Here is a 17,697-nt window from a genome sequence, read left to right on the forward strand (position 1 = left end):
TTCTTAGCTGCTCCCTTATTCTTCTGGATTTTACTTACACCTCTTCTGAGATACAGCGACCAGTGGAGAAGCCTTCTGCTATGGACCCGACCTCCCTGCTCCTCAGGTGTGAGGACAGTGCCCTGGGTCCAGGTTTGGTGGGAGACACAGCAGCTCTCCTAGCTAAGTAAGAGCCTGTTAGTTTGGAGCGAAGATGGCAGGATGGGGTGGTGGAGAGAGGGCTGGACCGGGAGCCAGTCCTGGTGGTAGGAACCTGCACTGCCAGTGCTCCAAGAAGCTTACTGATTGTATCATCACAAAGGGGATGAAAGCCCAGAGGAAAGCAGCTTACCTCGGTCACAGAGCTACCTAGTGGCAGAACTTGTATGGAACTCTGAGCCTGGAGGCTGGTCTCCTGGTCTCTGCTCATAAGCAGCATAAACTCAGCAAACGTGTGTATCTGAGCCTCACCTTCCTTATTTTCCAACAGAAAACACAGCTTCCCTAGTGGCTCAATGGTAAAGAATCTGACTGCAATGCAGGAGTTCTGGGTTTGATCCCTGGGTCGGGAAGATCCCCTGGAGGAGGGCATGGCAACCCACTCCAGTATTCTTGCCTGGAGAATCCCCATGGACAGAGGAGTCTGTCGGGCTACAGTCCCTGGGGTCACAGGGAGTCAGACACGACTGAGCGGCTAACACTAGTGGCTAGCAGTCCCCTCAGATAGGATCAGTGAGACCAAACACGACCATGGAAGTAGAAGGGGTTTATAGAGTCTAAGTGCAATGTAATGTGAAGTCTCTCATTTGCCTTTTTGACAGGCTATGCTGCTGCTGCTGCTGCTAAGTCGCTGCAGTCGTGTCCGACTCTGTGCAACCCCATAGACGGAAGCCCACCAGATTCCCCCTTCCCTGGGATTCTCCAGGCAAGAACACTGGAGTGGGTTTCCATTTCCTTCTCCAATGTGTGAAAGTGAAAAGTGAAAGTGAAGTCACTCAGTCATGTCCAACTCTTCACGACCCCAGGGACTGCAGCCTACCAGGCTGCTCCATCCATGGAATTTTCCAGGCAAGAGCACTGGAGTGGGGTGCCATTGCCTTCTCCGTTTGACAGGCTATAGATAGCTCTATACCTTAACTTTCTGGTGCTTATTTTTTGAGGCAGAAGTTTACATGTATAAGTTACAGGAAGAGACTAACACACATATCACTCACCTAAGATTAGACTTAACTTACCTACTTGGGACAAGCACTTAACCAATCAAGTTATCTAAGATTTTGAAGAGTAGTAAACTTTGCTGCATTTTTCATGATTAATCTAATTTTTTTCTCACAATCTATAAAGTGAATTCAATGAAATTATACACACACAACTGATTTTTTTAAAGGCTATATTGCATTTATAGTTTTGCAATGTTGGCTCTACTCCCTGTGCTGTACAAGGCATCCTTGTAGCTTATTTATTTCACACGGAGCAGTTTGAACCTCTTAATGCTCCACCCCTGTGCTGCCCTCCTCCCCCCACCCCCACTATAACCGCTAGTTTGTTCTCGATCTCTGTGAGTTTATTTCTATTTTATTGTATTCACTAGTTGGTTGTATTGTTTAGATTCTGCACATAAGTGATATCATACGGTATTTGTCTTTCTCAGTCCAACTTATTTCACTTAGGAAAATGCCCTCCACGTTCATTCATGCTGTTGCAAATGGCAAAATTCCATTGTTCTTTTTATGGCTGAGTAGCATTCCATTGTGTATATGTGCCACATCTTCTTTACTCGTTCACCTGTTGACGGATACAGAGGCTGCTTCCGTACCTTGAAGGTGCTGTGCTTAGTCGCTCAGTCGTGTCCAACTCTTCGTGACCCCATGGACTGTGGCCCGGCAGCTCTGCTGTCCATGGGGATTCTCCAGGCAAGAACGCTGGAGTGGGTCGCCATTTCCTCCTCCAGGGGACCTTCCCGACCCAGGGGTCGAACCCAGGTCTTCCATACCTTGGTTATTGTAAATAATGCTCCTGTGAACACTGGCGTGCATGCACCTTTTCAAATGAGTGCCGCTGCTTTTCTGAGACACACCCAGGAGTGGGGCTGCTGGACCGCTCTGTCCTCAGCTTTCCTGAGAAACCTCCACGTTGTTCCCCTCAGTGTCTGTGTGCACATTCCCAACGTACAGCTTATTTTGGGCTCCAATAATTTGTAGAACTAGGGAAGGAAAAGGAAGTAGCTAGAATGAAAAGCGTGTCTCACACTTCTTCAACATTTGAAACAGCAAAGTGGAGCAGAGGAAAGAGTGCTCGGTGTGGACAGGGGGGCGCGGACGTGAGCAGGGTGGGTTTACGTAATGGGGGTCACTGCTCGCCGATAGGCCACCGCTGCATCAGCAAAGTAAAATGATACCATTCCAGCCTCACCAGGTGGCTGTGAAGTCAAGCAAGAGAATGTAGCTGAAGGAGCTTTGTAAACTCTAAAGCAGACCCAAGCTTGTGCTCAAGGCAGTTCAGGTTCCGAGGACACCGCTGGCCCATACGCGCTTTCCCATTGTTTACCTGCCTGCTAACCTTCCCCTGGACTGCAAGGAGATCCAACCAGTCCAGCCTAAAAGAGATCCATCCTGGGTGTTCATTGGAAGGACTGATGGTGAAGCTGAAACTCCAATACATTGGCCACCTGATTCGAAAAGCTGACTCATTGGAAAAGACCCTGATGCTGGGAGGGATTGAGGGCAGGAGGAGAAGGGGACGACAGAGGATGAGATGGCTGGATGGCACTGTCGACTGAATGGACATGAATTTGGGTAAACCTGAGGAGTTGTTGATGGACAGGGAGGCCTGGCGCACTGCAGTTCATGGGGTCACAAAGAGTCGGACACGACTGAGCGACTGAAATGACTGACTGAACCTTTTTAGAAAGGCGGTTTTGTACGGAACCTGCATTTCTGTCTCTTCTTGGCAGCCCTGGACTGACATTCCTGGGAGCAGGAGCATCAGGGCAGCCCACCTGCCATGGAGACTGGCTGACGGCTGCCGCTCCCCACCGGGCCGCCTCTTGTCTTTTATCCCATTGGAATGTTTCTTGTAATAGAGTGAAGAGATAGTGAAGCATTTCTTAGATTCAAGTCTTCATCAAAAGTTAGAAAAAGACAGACAGAGGGTTGCAAGGCTGGGAAAAAATGAGAAGAAGCACCTTTCTTTGCTGAAGCTTATGTTTACATGTTTTCTATGAAACAAGTCTATCTGTGTTCAAAGCACGTCCTAAGATGCCTTTATGAAACAAGCCCAGCCTGAATATCGTGACCTGACTCCACATGTCAGACAATGGTAGCGATACTATGTCAGCATCTCCTCATCTACTATTTCTCCTGCCCTTTCTACTTAGCAGGATAGGAACTGCTTTTACAATCATTGCATCCTTTTGTAACCCTGAAACCCTTTATCACAACATTTTGCAGTGTTATATAATCAGTTTCAAGGTAGTTGCTCAGTCATGTCCGACTCTTTGTGACCCCATGATTGTAGCCCACCAGGTTCCTCTGTCCATGGGATTCTCCAGACAAGAATACTGGAGTGGGTTGTCATTCCCATCTCCAGGGGATCTTCCCAACCCAGGGATAGAACCGGAGTCTTCCGCATTGGCAGACAGATTCTTTACTGTCTGAGCCACTTAGCATAGTGGTATATAATAAGTTCCAAGTTTCTCCAATTTAAGTATGACTGCCTTACTTTTTTTTTTTCTTTTACCTTTTTTAAAAAAAAAAAAAAATTATTTTGGCCTCACGGCACGGCATGTGGGATCTTAGCTCTCTAACCAGTGCCCCCTGAAGTAGAAGCTTGGAGTCCTAACCATGGACCACCAGGGAGATTCCTGAATTGCTTACTTTTAATCTCCCACATTTCCAGCCTTAGGTTCCAGTTCACGTTAGGAAATATGAATTTAACGACCTGAAGGACAGACAGATGTCCACCATCTGCTGTAGGAAGTCACTCATGCAAGACGTAAAAACTGATTCAGAGTCTGAGATCAATTATAAAGTCCAGAGGCCAGTCTGCCCGCATTTCCTCCTGATTAGCCTTGAGTACTTTCCTTGCAGGTCATGTGTTCCACCTTTACTTAATGGCATTTAAATACATTTCCAAACACCCAGGCTAGAAATGTGGTTATCTAGGGTCCTCTTTCTGCTGTACCTTCCACATTAATTTAGCTGCTACCTGCCATGAGTTCTATTCTGAAATGTCTCTGGAGTCTGTCACATTTTCCATCCTCACTGTCAAATATCATTGCAATAATTTTTAAACTTTTCTTTTTCTTGTCTTTTCCCTGGTTCCAGGCATTTTTGTGGTAAGACTCCTCGCTATAAGCAGTTTTGCTGTACAACTAATTGGCCATAAGACAAATTTGACGCAAAAGAGAAGGCCATAATAAAAAAGATTAAAAGGACATAGTGAAACATGAAAAATTAATAACAAAAATTTTAAAGACTTTATTATGAAAATATAAAATTATGAAAAGTATTTGAATACATTTAAAATATATAGATTCAAGGTTATAGCTGAATTGGGGGTATATCTTAGAGAAAGCAATGACTCTTTCTCAAATTTGATCATTAAGGATTCAGGATCTAGTGTTAGACATAATTTCTTTACCAAATAAAAAAATCTGCTGCAAGTCTCTCCAGATTTATTTTTCTGGGCTCCAAAATCCCTGTGGATGGTGATTGCAGCCATGAAATTAAAAGATGCTTGTTCCTTGGAAGGAAAGTTATTACCAGCCTAGGCAACATATTAAAAAGCAGAGACATTACTTTGCCAACAAAGGTCCGTCTAGTCAAGGCTATGGTTTTTCCAGTAGTCGTATATGGATGTGAGAGTTGGACTATAAAGAAAGCTGAGCGCCAAAGAACTGATGCTTTTGAACTGTGGTGTTGGAGAAGACTCTTGAGAGTCCCTTGGACTGCAAGGAGATCCAACCAGTCCATCCTAAAGGAAATCAGTCCTGGGTGTTCACTGGAGGGACTGATGTTGAAGCTGAAACTCCAGTACTTTGGCCACCTGATGCAGAGAGCTGACTCATTTGAAAAGACCCTGATGCTGGGGAAGATTGAGAGCAGGAGAAGGGGACGACAGAGGATGAGATGGTTGGATGGCATCACCGACACAATGGACATGGGTTTGAGTGAACTCTGGGAGATGGTGATGGACAGGGAGGCCTGGTGTGCTGCGGTTCATGGGGTCACAAAGAGTCAGACATGACTGAGCGACTGAACTGAACTGAACTGAAAACAAACAGGGACACTGCTGTTTCTCATCAGCACATGGAGCATATATAACTGCTGGAACATATCCGGGCTACACTGGAATGCTGAGTCACCTACCCAGTCTATGTCATGGTTGTTTAGTCGCTAAGTCATGTCTGACTCTTTTGTGACCCCGTGGGATGGAGGCCCCTCCATCCATGGGATTCTCCAGGCAAGAATACTTGAGTGGGTTGCCATGCCCTCCTCCAGGGGAATCTTCCTGACCCAGGGTTTGAACCCACATCTCCTGCATTGGCAGTTAGATTCTTTATCACTGAGCCACCTGGGAAGCCCCGTTTCCCTAAATCATGTAAGTCATATTCTGTGCCAAGTACCAAAATTCCATCTACATCACATTCTACATTCTCAAATAGCAAAAAAGTTCATATTTTCCAGAAATTTACACTCATCGGGAATCACATAACCCCCTTTCTTCTGAGTGAGGAGGAGGACCTTGGTTTTTCTTTTGCCTCCAACTTCTAATATTGTTACTGTTGATAAATTTTGTAAAAAGCAGAGGAGAGAACAGGCAGGTCTATCTAAATCGGCCACAGAATCAGTCAGTCTTGAAGACCGTTGTGAATTACCAGTCGAATCCTTTATATCATCTTTCATGGCACTGCAATCAAACTGTGAACCAGTTGCTTTATTTTTTAGAGCAAAATTGTCCTACAGCCAGTTCGCAACACTGCCTGCAGCAGAGATGCTTATGGTGAAAATATCAGATGTGCTTTCCCCCACCCCACTGCATTCTCTATGTCGAATACATATTTACATACAAACAAACGGTATAAACACCTCTCTAGTTCCTGTGATCTTCTATCATCTGATCAAGTTCAAAGTTCTTACCACAGCACCTTCAAGAGCTGGGCCCTTGTTTATTCCTTCAACCTCAAATTTTATATTGCCTGTGCCCGTGCTCTGTCATGTCCAACTCTTTGCAACATCGTGGACTGTAGACCGCCAGGCTCCTCTGTCCTTGGGATTCCCCAGCAAGAATAACTGGAGTGGGTTGCCATTTCCTTCTCCAGGGGATCTTCCCAGCTCAGGGACAGAACCCACGTCTCCTGCATTGGCAGGCGAATTTTGATACTATCATACTGTATTCAGACCCCACTCAATTCATTCATGATTTTCTCAAATTTTTATTGAACATCTATGATATGCTGAGTGTTCTCGTAGGTTCTGAAGACACAGCAGTGAACACAACAAACAAAAACACCCAGTCTTCTGGAGTGTCTATTCTGGGGATGGGTCGGAGCTGGCAGACAATAAACTAAACAGGTAGAATACAGAGTGTTTGAAAGTTATATGTGATATGAGAAAATAAAAAATAGGAGGATGGGGTGTAAGAGGAGAGATGGCAATTTCGTGTAAGAGGATTAGGGTCATTGACTACAAACTGGAGGGAGAGAAGGGTGCCTGGGGGGAAGCTGGAGGGGAGTGGACAGGGGGGAAGTCAAGGTGGAGAGGAGAGATGGGGGAGAGCGTCAGAGCACTCAGGGTCTTGGGCAGCCACACGAGGACTTCATCGTTTACCCAGTGAAATGAGAGTCACCGGGGTGGTCTGAGCTGTCTCAACATGACCTGTCTTAGCATATACACGGATCGATCATCCACTTCACTCGGCTGAGAACAGACTGAAGGCTCTGCCGCAGTCCATGTGTCACAAAGAGTCAGACACAACTTAACGACCAAACAACAACAAAACCTGCGGTAGATGATGGTGACTTGGATGAGTCTGGAAGCAACACAGCTGGTAAGATGTGATAGGGTTCTATCCCTGATCCTTTCAGTGGAGCCAAAAGGATTTGCTGAGAATCTGGAGATGGGGTACGGAGAGGATTCAGTAGAGACACCGAGATAGGTCCACGGGGTCCCAAAGAGTCAGACACGACTGAGTGATGAACACAACAGGTGTGAGACGCTCCCTAGGGGCCTTGTTGCAGGGCCCCCCTCACAGGAGTAGGGCAGTTCTCACCTTCCGAAGCTGACCTCATTCTCCGTGTTCACATGGATTCTGCACTTGTTTAAACGCACTTCCTTTCTGGCCTCTACTGTACCTCTTATTGCGTTGCATTATAATTATCGTTATCTTTTCTCTTCCTTTCATCTCGCTATCCTGCTACTCATCCTCAGCATAATTCCTGATACAAAATAAACAATCAGAAAAAGTCCATCGGATAATTCAAGTCTCTCGGGGCCACAGTCTCCTATGTTCAGTTGTTAGATTTCTTGATACACACTGCTATTTTTTCTCTCCCACAAAAAGAGCTGTTTGGCACACATCGTTTTAATCGATGTGAATTAAATTCTACATTTCTTGGCATGCTTTTTTTCATATTCCGTTGGGCATGTGATGTATCAAGCATGAGTAATATCTGGCACACAGAATCTCTAATAGCTTCCTTGCAATGATCGAGTTCTTGAGAAAGGGACTATTTGGACAGGGAATGCCCCAGTTCCTTGAAAATGGTGCTGACGAGGAGACATGGCAGTATAAACAATGAGCAATGGATTTGGTTTGGGGGCCCTCAAAGCCTTATGCATGGAAAATTGGAACCATTGCGTAGTATCTTTTTAGCAGCCACTGAGTCAGTAATGATAGCTTGGCCTCTGAATATTGGATGCATTTATTATGTCTTCCTTTAGTGTTTGGCATATTTTGAAAGGAACATAAAGTAAAAAACTCATTTTAACAAATTCCACCCCACACCTCAAAGACTCAAGTTTTGGGAAAAGCAGTTGCTTATGGAGATAAATCTGGAGACGGAAATGGCAACCCACTCCAGTGTTCTTGCCTGGAAGATGCCCTGGAGAAGGGAAAAGGCTACCCATTCCAGTATTCTCGCCTGGTGGGCTGCCGTCTATGGGGTCGCACAGAGTTGGGCATGACTGACGTGACTTAGCAGCACCCCATACCTCTCCACCTTTACCAGCCCACCAGTCCTTCTCTGCATTTCCTGTTTTGTCAGAGCTTAGCCTTAACATATGTTTATGTCTATTCTTCTTCTTTATTTATTTATTTATTTTTACATGAATGGGCCCCTGCTGCATTATTTTTTCTATCACATGGGTCAGGAAGATCTGCTGGGAAAGGATAGGCTGCCCACTTCAGTATTCCTGGGCTTCCCTGGTGGCTCAGTTGGTAAAGAATCCGCCTGCAATGCGGGAGACCTGGGTTCGGTCCCTAGGTTGGGAAGATCCCCTGGAGAAGGGGAAAGGCTACCCATTCCAGTATTCTTGCCTGGAGAATTCCATGGACTATACAGTCCATGGGGTCTCAAAGAGTCAGACACAACTGAGTGACTTTCACTTCACTGCATTATTTTTTCTGTCACATAGTTTTATTTAAGAAGCACAAGCTGGAATCAGGATTGCCGGGAGAAATATCTATAACCTCAGATATGCAGATGACACCACCCTTATGGCAGAAAGTGAAGAAGAACTAAAAAGTCTCTTGATGAAAGTTAAAGAGGAGAGTGAAAAAGTCAGCTTAAAACTCAACAGTCAGAAAACGAAGATCATGGTATCTGGTCCCATCACTTCATGGGAAATAGATGGGGAAACAGTGAAAACAGTGTCAGACTTTATTTTGGGGGGCTCCAAAATCACTGCAGATGGTGACTGCAGCCATGAAATTAAAAGACGCTTACTCCTTGGAAGGAAAGTTATGACCAACCTAGATAGCATATTCAAAAGCAGAGACATTATTTTGCCAACAAAGGGCCATCTAGTCAAGGCTATGGTTTTTCCTGTGGTCATGTATGGATGTGAGAGTTGGACTGTGAAGAAGCCTGAGCGCCGAAGAATTGATGCTTTTTTTTTTTTTCAATTTTATTTTATTTTTAAACTTTACAATATTGTATTGGTTTTGCCAAATATCGAAATGAATCCGCCACAGGTATACATGTGTTCCCCATCCTGAACCCTCCTCCTTCCTCCCTCCCCATACCATCCTTCAGAGGCTCGAGACTGAGCTAAATGCCTCACCGGCTCCCGGCACCATCCCATGCTTTTGAACTGTGGTGTTGGAGAAGACTCTTGAGAGTCCCTCGGACTGCAAGGAGATCCAACCAGTCCATTCTGAAGGAGATTAGCCCTGGGATTTCTTTGGAGGGAATGATGCTAAAGCTGAAACTCCAGTACTTTGGCCACCTCATGGGAAGAGTTGACTCATTGGAAAAGACTCTGATGCTGGGAGGGATTGGGGGCAGGAGGAGAAGGGGACGACAGAGGATGAGATGGCTGGATGGCATCACTGACTTGATGGATGTGAGTCTGGGTGAACTCCAGGAGTTGGTGATGGACAGGGAGGCCTGGCATGCTGAGATTCATGGGGTCGCAAAGAGTTGGACACGACTGAGCGACTGAACTGAACTAATACACATATACATCATTATTGTTAAGTACAGTATGTATTTGTATACATATATATTACTTATGTATTTTTATGCATATGTATATATAGGTATATATGTGTATATATACACAAAGCTGTTCATATATAGGCTCCATGCTAATTATCTGTAGGATACTTTTTAAAGGGCATTTGCTGTTATGATTTTTGATGTATAACTGACAAGTCTGAGAAACCCAGCAGGATACACTGGTGTCCACAAACACAGGCTGTGCAAAATTTAATCAAGTCCCAGTTTCCATTATCAAAGCCTCATTAACCAAGCCATCCACGCTCATTTTGCAATTGTTGGATGGCCAAAAAGCAAGTAGCAGATGTCGACCTTGCAGAGGTTCACTTAATAGAGCTGAGCTTGATTCAGACTCAATCGCGGCTCCCCGGTCGTCACAGGGGCCAGCAGGACCGCAGAGGTGACATCACGTGTACACTGCCAGCTCCACGCTCAGGCCTGACTCACACCTTTGCCCTGAAAGGCTCTGCTGTGGGTTTGCTCCAGGGTGGAGCGGGATGTGACTCACCCGATGACTCAGCCCCCACTGCGCCCCAGACCTGCTGATGGAACTTCCATGCGAGGAGTTAATTCCGTCCCACCCTGCTCACCAGCAAATTGGTAAAGAGCCACAGCCTAGGATGGCCTTTCACTGGGCAGAATGCAGCTCATCCCTGCGAGTCTCCATCCCCACCACCCACTAACCCCACTACCCAGCTCCCTAATGGCACTTTAAACGCAGAGGGGTCATTTAAGTATAATCCATCAAGCCTGGATGTGTAATATTGTGACTACAGATTTCAGCTTAGTCTGTGTGCTTAATTGTGTGTGCTGTGTGTGCTAAGTTGCTTCACTCGTGTCCAACTCTGAAACTCCATGGACTGTAGCCCGCCTGGCTCCTCCGTCCATGGGATTCTCCAGGCAAGAATACTGGAGAGGGTTGCCATGCCCTTCTACAGGGGATCTTCCTGACCCAGGGATCAAACCTGAGTCTCTTACATCTCCTGCATTGGCAGGCGGGTTCTTTACCACTAGCACCACCTGGAAGCCCCATGTGCTTAATTAGAGGGATACGATTTATCTGTAGATAAATCCACCAGCCTGAGTGCAGTTTGAGCCTCTTTGCTTCTTAGCAGGAAGACAGTAGCTTCGCACAGTCTGGCGTAGAGCAGACTTCAGGTTTGGGGTGGGTTCTTTGTCCTCTGCTAAAGCCCCACACTGCTCCCTGCCCCTCCAGAGTCACTTCTTCGTGCACTCTGGTTGACAGGGTTATGAACGGTACGAGATAAATTCTGTGCTGCCAATTGCTGGTCCTTGGGATTCTTTTGCTTTCTCCCTTCTTTCAGGAGATGCTGCTGTTTCTCCCCAAATTGTCCTTTTCTCCTCAAGTTCCTTGTGGAGTCAGCATCTGCATTAAATCAGTGTCTGGTCTGTGTTTGTTCAGACCTTTCTGTCTCGCCAGAGACTTTTCTGGGACTGGCTCTTTTTGTGGTGGGAGAGGCTACTTCTCTGCCATTCAGGAAACTTCATTAGTAGGCTAGGAAAGACCAGCTTTTAGGTGCAATCATCAGAGAGTGTTTTCCCTACACGCCCACACCCACATTGAAATGGGCCCTCTCTATGTCAAATACCATTTCTGCAATTTAAAAGTCATGTGAGACTGGCAAGAGGGTCCTCTCAGCACCTTCCCTCCTGAATCTGGCGCTGCATCCTGGCCTGTGGTTTGGGGTATTAGCAAATAGAGCTGACATGCTTGAGGAGAAGTGAAACAGGAGGAAGCATGCTTCTTTCCCCATCTGGGTAGCATGTTGTTGCAGGTGGGGCTGGAAGAAGACGGCTCTGATCCTCTCCCTCGGGTGATGCTCATTCTGAGCCATGGCTTTAATTTTCCTTTCCTAAATTCTTCCCAGTTGGCCAGTGAAAAGCACAATACCATTTGCAGGAATCATTTTTTAAAATTTCATCCCCACTTCTTCAATCCACCCTTTGAAAGTGCAGCTTGTCAAAGAGAAGCAAGGCACAGCCGTGCTGTATCCCAGCACACAGTAACACTCGCCGCCGCATGGAAGCTCAGTTTAGGGGAAGAAGGTCTGAGTAGGAGCCTGGATCGCAGGAGGAGACCCCACTGCGGCCTGGAGGAGGTGAGCTAGCCTCTCCTGCCCACCCCTCCCCCCCACCCCCAAGGCACATCTTGAAACGGAGCAGTACCCTGCAGTTCTTGCCCCCCATGTTTTCCACCTGCCTTTTGTCTGTGGAAACATGTTAGCCAAAGAATACGTTTAATCAGAGAAGTGAGAACAGGCAAAAACAAAGGAAAACAGTCAAAGGAGACCAAATAATAACTGTACTCATTAAGCAAAGTCAAGGACATTTAGTTCCTTCTCAAGGACCACAGATAACATTCTGAGCTGTATCCTGTGAGCTGTCATAGATGCTGAACACATGGAAGAAGCTAACTACATGATGACTGCACTGTAGCCGTGACATCAGCGGCCACAATTCCAAGAACTGGCCTCAAGGAAATGGGAACAAACTGGCCCCGGAACTGAAGATTAACTGTACGTAAAACCATTAAGATGACGCTGATCAAACCATTGGGGACCAATTTCAAGATGACTGGCAGAGCTCACCATGCTGTTTCGCATGTAGCCCCCTCCCTCCGTCTATAAAAACCTCTTGTCCACCGATCGTCAGCGGGAGGAGTCGGCCTTTGAACAGGCATCCGTCCTATCCCCCTCCACACCGGTTGCTAGCATCCAAAATAAAACAAAAGTTCCTTCCCACCAATCTGGCCTCTTTAATGGCTTTTGAGTGGCGAGCAGCTGGACCGCCCTTTCAGTTACTATCTGAAGGCAGAAAGCCAGCTCGGACCTCCCAGCCCCTTCTAGCCTACGATCCAAGCACTTAGTTAATTTGTGATTACACTCATCCTCCCAAGAAAAAGAAAGAAGCACACATAAGTGATTACCCAAGTCCCAAGAGGTGCAGAAGATTAACTAATGGAAAATCTGCTCTAAGTCAATGATGTAACCAGACCAGATGACCGTCCAAGCCCAAGGATTCCTGGAGTACACGGCTCTCACTCAGAAACGACGGCCGGAGAGAGGGAGTGTGAGCTCGTGTCCAGCGTGCTCAGCACAGCGCAGGGAACAGAGGCACCGAGAGGTGAGAGCTGCTGACAGAAGTGACACTTGTGTTGTTCACTGTCTGTAGAAACTCCTGGTGATGTCATAGTCACGTATGTCATCTGTCTGTGTGGTTTCCACGGAGCAAACAGGAGCATGCTGCTGCTGCTGCTAAGTTGCTTCAGTCGTGTCCGACTCTTCGTGACCCCATGGACTGCAGCCCACCAGGCTCCTCCATCCATGGGATTTTCCAGGCAAGAGTACTGGAGTGGGGTGCCATTGCTTTCTCTGAGACAGGAGCATACTTTGAATTTAATGTTATATTGTATCTTTCCATGAAAGATGCCTCATTTGAGCTCCTGGACCATGGTCTATCAGATCAGATCAGATCAGTCACTCAGTCGTGTCCGACTCTTTGCAACCCCATGAATCACAGCACACCAGGCCTCCCTGTCCATCACTGTCCATCGAGTCAGTGATGCCATCCAGCCATCTCATCCTCTGTCGTCCCCTTCTCCTCCTGCCCCCAATCCCTCCCAGCATCAGAGTCTTTTCCAGTGAGTCAACTCTTCGCATGAGGTGGCCAAAGTACTGGAGTTTCAGCTTTAGCATCATTCCTTCCAAAGAAATCCCAGGGCTGATCTCCTTCAGAATGGACTGGTTGGATCTCCTTGCAGTCCAAGGGACTCTCAAGAGTCTTCTCCAACACCACCCACAGTTCAAAAGCATCAATTCTTCGGCGCTCAGCCTTCTTCACAGTCCAACTCTCACATCCATACATGACCACAGGAAAAACCATAGCCTTGACTAGATGAACCTTTGTTGGCAAAGTAATGTCTCTGCTTTTGAATATGCTATCTAGGTTGGTCATAACTTTCCTTCCGAGGAGTAAGCGTCTCCATCTGCAGTGATTTTGGAGCCCCCAAAAATAAAGTCTGACACTGTTTCCACTGTTTCCCCATCTATTTCCCATGAAGTGATGGGACCGGATGCCATGATCTTCGTTTTCTGAATGTTGAGCTTTAAGCCAACTTTTTCACTCTCCACTTTCACTTTCATCAAAAGGCTTTTTAGTTCCTAATTTTACTACAAATAAAAAGTTTAGCATCATGCTTACTCGGGAGAACTGAACAGTCTAGTAAGAAGAGTATGGACTTCATTCAGGTCTTTCTGGAGTTCTTCCTGGCTACAGGAAGTCAGGACCTCGTAATTAGACGGTGCCACCTTGGAAGCAGAGACGTGTTCCGGAATCCTGGGATGTTACCTGGCATGGAAAGCTCTGTTTGTGCTTCTGCCTGAGATGCCTGACCAAATCCACTGGTGACTCTTGACCAGGTAGCTGCTCTGCAACCTCAAAGGATGTGAAAGGCTTGTCTTGGGTGGTGCCTCAACCCAAAGGTGTAGAGCCCTGAATCTGATGCTAACTCTTCCGAAGCACAGTTCTTTCCATCTTGTTTGTGACTCCCCATCTGCCCAGCACTGCCTTGCTGCTGCCTCCCTGCCAAGGTGACCTGCCAACTTCAGGCTCAGCCCTGAGAGGATGCAAGCCCACCAGCATCACAGCTGGCGGTCTACTCAGAGCTCCACACTCAAGCGAGTGGGCTCTGGAGCTGGTGTGCTGCCCCGGGTCCACAGCGTGGGCTGCAAGGGGCAGAGCTGATGCTTCTAGAATGCTCGGGGAGTGAGGGTCCCCCACTTCAGTCCTCATCCAGGGTGAGCCCGTCTGTCCTGCTTTGTCCTGGGGGGTCCCTTCAGTCAGCTGAGCCCATCACCTCTCACCCAATACCTGCTCGTCTCTTCTCCCAGGTGGGAACCATCCCTGTGAGAGCTCTTACCTCCCAGGTGTCTGCCCTTTACCCCCAAGGCTGGTCCTTGAACCGACCTGGATAAACTCCCTGATTCTGAAAACCCTGGCTTCCTCGTGGCCCCAGGAGCTCCCCAAGGCAGACCCCATTCTGGGTTAAACTGCTGAACTTGTGAGTCAGGCCTGCCCAGCAGCTCTGCGTGGTCTGACCCCAGCATCTCCCAGCCCTCTGCCCTCACTCCAGGCCCCTCGGCCTTCCTCCTCGTCCCACAGGGACCTGTTAACCTCAACCCCAATTCTGGTCCTTTGTAGGAGCTGAGCCTCTGCGCTTGTGCTCTCCCCTCTAATTTCACCTGAGTTGCTCCTTCTTAGGAGAAGGCAACGGCACCACACTCCAGTGCTCTTGCCTGGAAAATCCCATGGACGGAGGAGCCTGGTAGGCTGCAGTCCATGGGGTCGCTAAGAGTCGGACACGACTGAGCGACTTCACTTTCACTTTTCACTTTCACGCATTGGAGAAGGAAATGGCAGCCCACTCCAGTGTTCTTGCCTGGAGAGTCCCAGGGACAGGGGAGCCTGGTGGGCTGCCGTCTATGGGGTTGCACAGAGTCGGACACGACTGAAGCGACTTAGCAGCAGCAGCAGCTCCTTCTTATCAAGCACATCTCAGCTCACATGTCGCTTTTTCATAAAGACCTTCCCTGATGACCCGTCTCTGTCTCATCCTTCTTTTCAAGATCTCTCCAGAGTCTTTACCACTCACTGACGTGCTCATATTTATCTTCATTATCCTGTGTGTCTTTGTCTGTCTCTGGTCCTACAATTTAAGCTCCGTGAGAGCAGGACCTCACTTGCTCAGCCTCTGCTGCGTCTCAGCACCTGGGACATCTCTCGGTCTGTGGAGCCGCTCAGCTAATGCTTAGACAATGCATGAGTAATAACTTCTTCCACACATGGTTAAAATTCTCCCTTCTCACTTTTAAAACTTGATTTATTTTAAATTTGATTTTATAAAATACATTTATTTTATAAAATTTTATTTTATAAAATAAAATAGGTTTTATTTTAAAACTTTATTGTGAATAAAGCAAAATCACTTTCCAAGGCATTCTCCATTATCTCTCTGCCCTCTCCCCCATCTTTCCCTTGGCTGGGCCCAAGGCCCCGTGCACAGGCAGAGCTGGCACAGAGACCTGGGTGGGGGAGCTGGGCAGTCAGGCGGAGGCACTGCTGGACCAGTGGGTGGGGCGCCAGGCTGGGTGCCAGGCTGGATGCAAAAGGCTGTGAGACTGAGTCCTACCCCCTGTGAGGGCAGTAATGGGTGACAAACTGGATTAGCTTGAACCGTGAGAGAAAGAAACTCCACGGCCCCCCTGGAATGAGAGGATTAGTTGAAAACTGTTTGCAAGAGGGCTAGAAAGCCAGGCTGCCCTTAGGAAGTAGTGGCTCTGAGAAGAGCCCCTCTCAGATCTCACGTGGATGCTCCAAACACACAGCCCACACACCCAGGACCATAGTGACCATCAGTTCACACGCCCAGGACCATAGTGACCATCAGCTGACACGCCCAGGACCGTAGTGACCATCAGTTCACACGCCCAGGACCATGGTGACCATCAGTTCACACACCCAGGACCATAGTGACCATCAGTTCACACAACCAGGACCATAGTGACCATCAGCTGACACGCCCAGGACCATAGTGACCATCAGTCCACACGCCCAGGACCAAACTGACCATCAGCCCACACACCCAGGACCGTAGTGACCATCAGTCCACATGCCCAGGACCGTAGTGACCATCAGCCCACATGCCCAGGACAGTAGTGACCCTGGTCTGCAGTAGAGAGTAAAGTGTAGACAGTGCACAGAGTGTCAAGGAAACTAGATTCAGGAGCCTTCAGATGAAATCTAATGCATCTACTATTCAATATAATTCTGACTCCTAACAATGATATAAACTTTGCATCCTCTGGGACATTTTCTTTACGTTATCTTGCTTAATCCTATAGCAACCTCACATAGGAAGCAGAGCAAATAATACCATCCTCACTGTTGAGTAAATGGAAACTCTGAGTGGTTACGAAACTGACCAGTGTCATACATGTCATCAGGCTCTTACAGGCTCAGTAGGCTCAACTGAATCCGAGAAACTGCTCTCTCTAAGTGTTCACTTTGAGTAACTTATATTAACCCCAAGTCCTTTCCATAAATTTGTAATTATTTATTTTATAAAAAAAATCTTAATTTATCAAAAGAATATGATACAACTTATTTAAACAGCAAAGTGCTCTCGAGGTACACTAAAATAGTTTAAAACATCTTTCCTGATGTATGAAACTGGTGCATTTAAATGATCAGATTTATTGTGTGAATTAAATAAGCAAACTGGACGATGTAAGGAATTCCCAGAAATCAACAAGAAAAGGCAAACAAAATAAAAACGGACCAAACATTTTACTAGCTGAGTCATGGAGAAGGAAGCCCGGAAGCCAAGCAAACATCTGCTTGAGAAGCAAAGCTAGCCCCCCTCTCCACATCCTCCTGGACTCGCGGCTGCCCACAGGGACCATGGTTCCCTGGCCGTGCCGTCTAAGGATGCGGTGAGATTTTGCCAGTGGAAGGTTTGCAGAAGGAATCTGTGCAGTTTCTGCCTTGTTTGCCAATAAGAAAATTGCTTTCCCAGAAATTCTCTAATTTTTTCCCCAAAGTTAGTATGTGGCAACTGCCCAACTTCAGCCACTGGGACGAAGAGGATGACCTAAGCGATGGCAATGTGACAACAGGGAGGACCCCTGACTAAGCATGGGGCAGGGCCCCCAACACACCAGCCTGACCGCCCATGCAAGGTGGCGACGCAAGAGAGAAGAACTGGAGCAGCTCAACTTCACCCTGAATAACACAAAGTTCCACCCAACGAGTGGTCTGGGAAGTTCAGATTGAAAGCAGATGCCATCTCATACCCTAAAGTTACCAACATTTTAAAAGTTCGATGATACTAAATATTGGCAAGACTCTGGGAAATAGGAAACCCACGTATAGTTCTGCCAGGAGCATAAATTGGTACAACTATTCAGAACACCATTTGT

The 17,697-nt window shown here is 47.1% G+C and overlaps 1 long non-coding RNA gene across 1 annotated transcript in view; it reads right to left on the bottom strand.

Moving 5' to 3' along the window:
* Positions 1 to 646: 646 nt before the first annotated feature.
* LOC138985961 (uncharacterized) overlaps positions 647 to 17,697 on the bottom strand; it is a 72,585-nt gene continuing 55,534 nt past the window's right edge. The window contains exon 3 of the long non-coding RNA XR_011462883.1: positions 647 to 2,182. This is a non-coding gene — a long non-coding RNA (uncharacterized lncRNA). The remainder of the gene's footprint in view (positions 2,183 to 17,697) is intronic.

The sequence above is a fragment of the Bos mutus genome, chromosome 27 (assembly GCF_027580195.1).
Source record: "Bos mutus isolate GX-2022 chromosome 27, NWIPB_WYAK_1.1, whole genome shotgun sequence".
NCBI lineage: Eukaryota > Metazoa > Chordata > Mammalia > Artiodactyla > Bovidae > Bos > Bos mutus.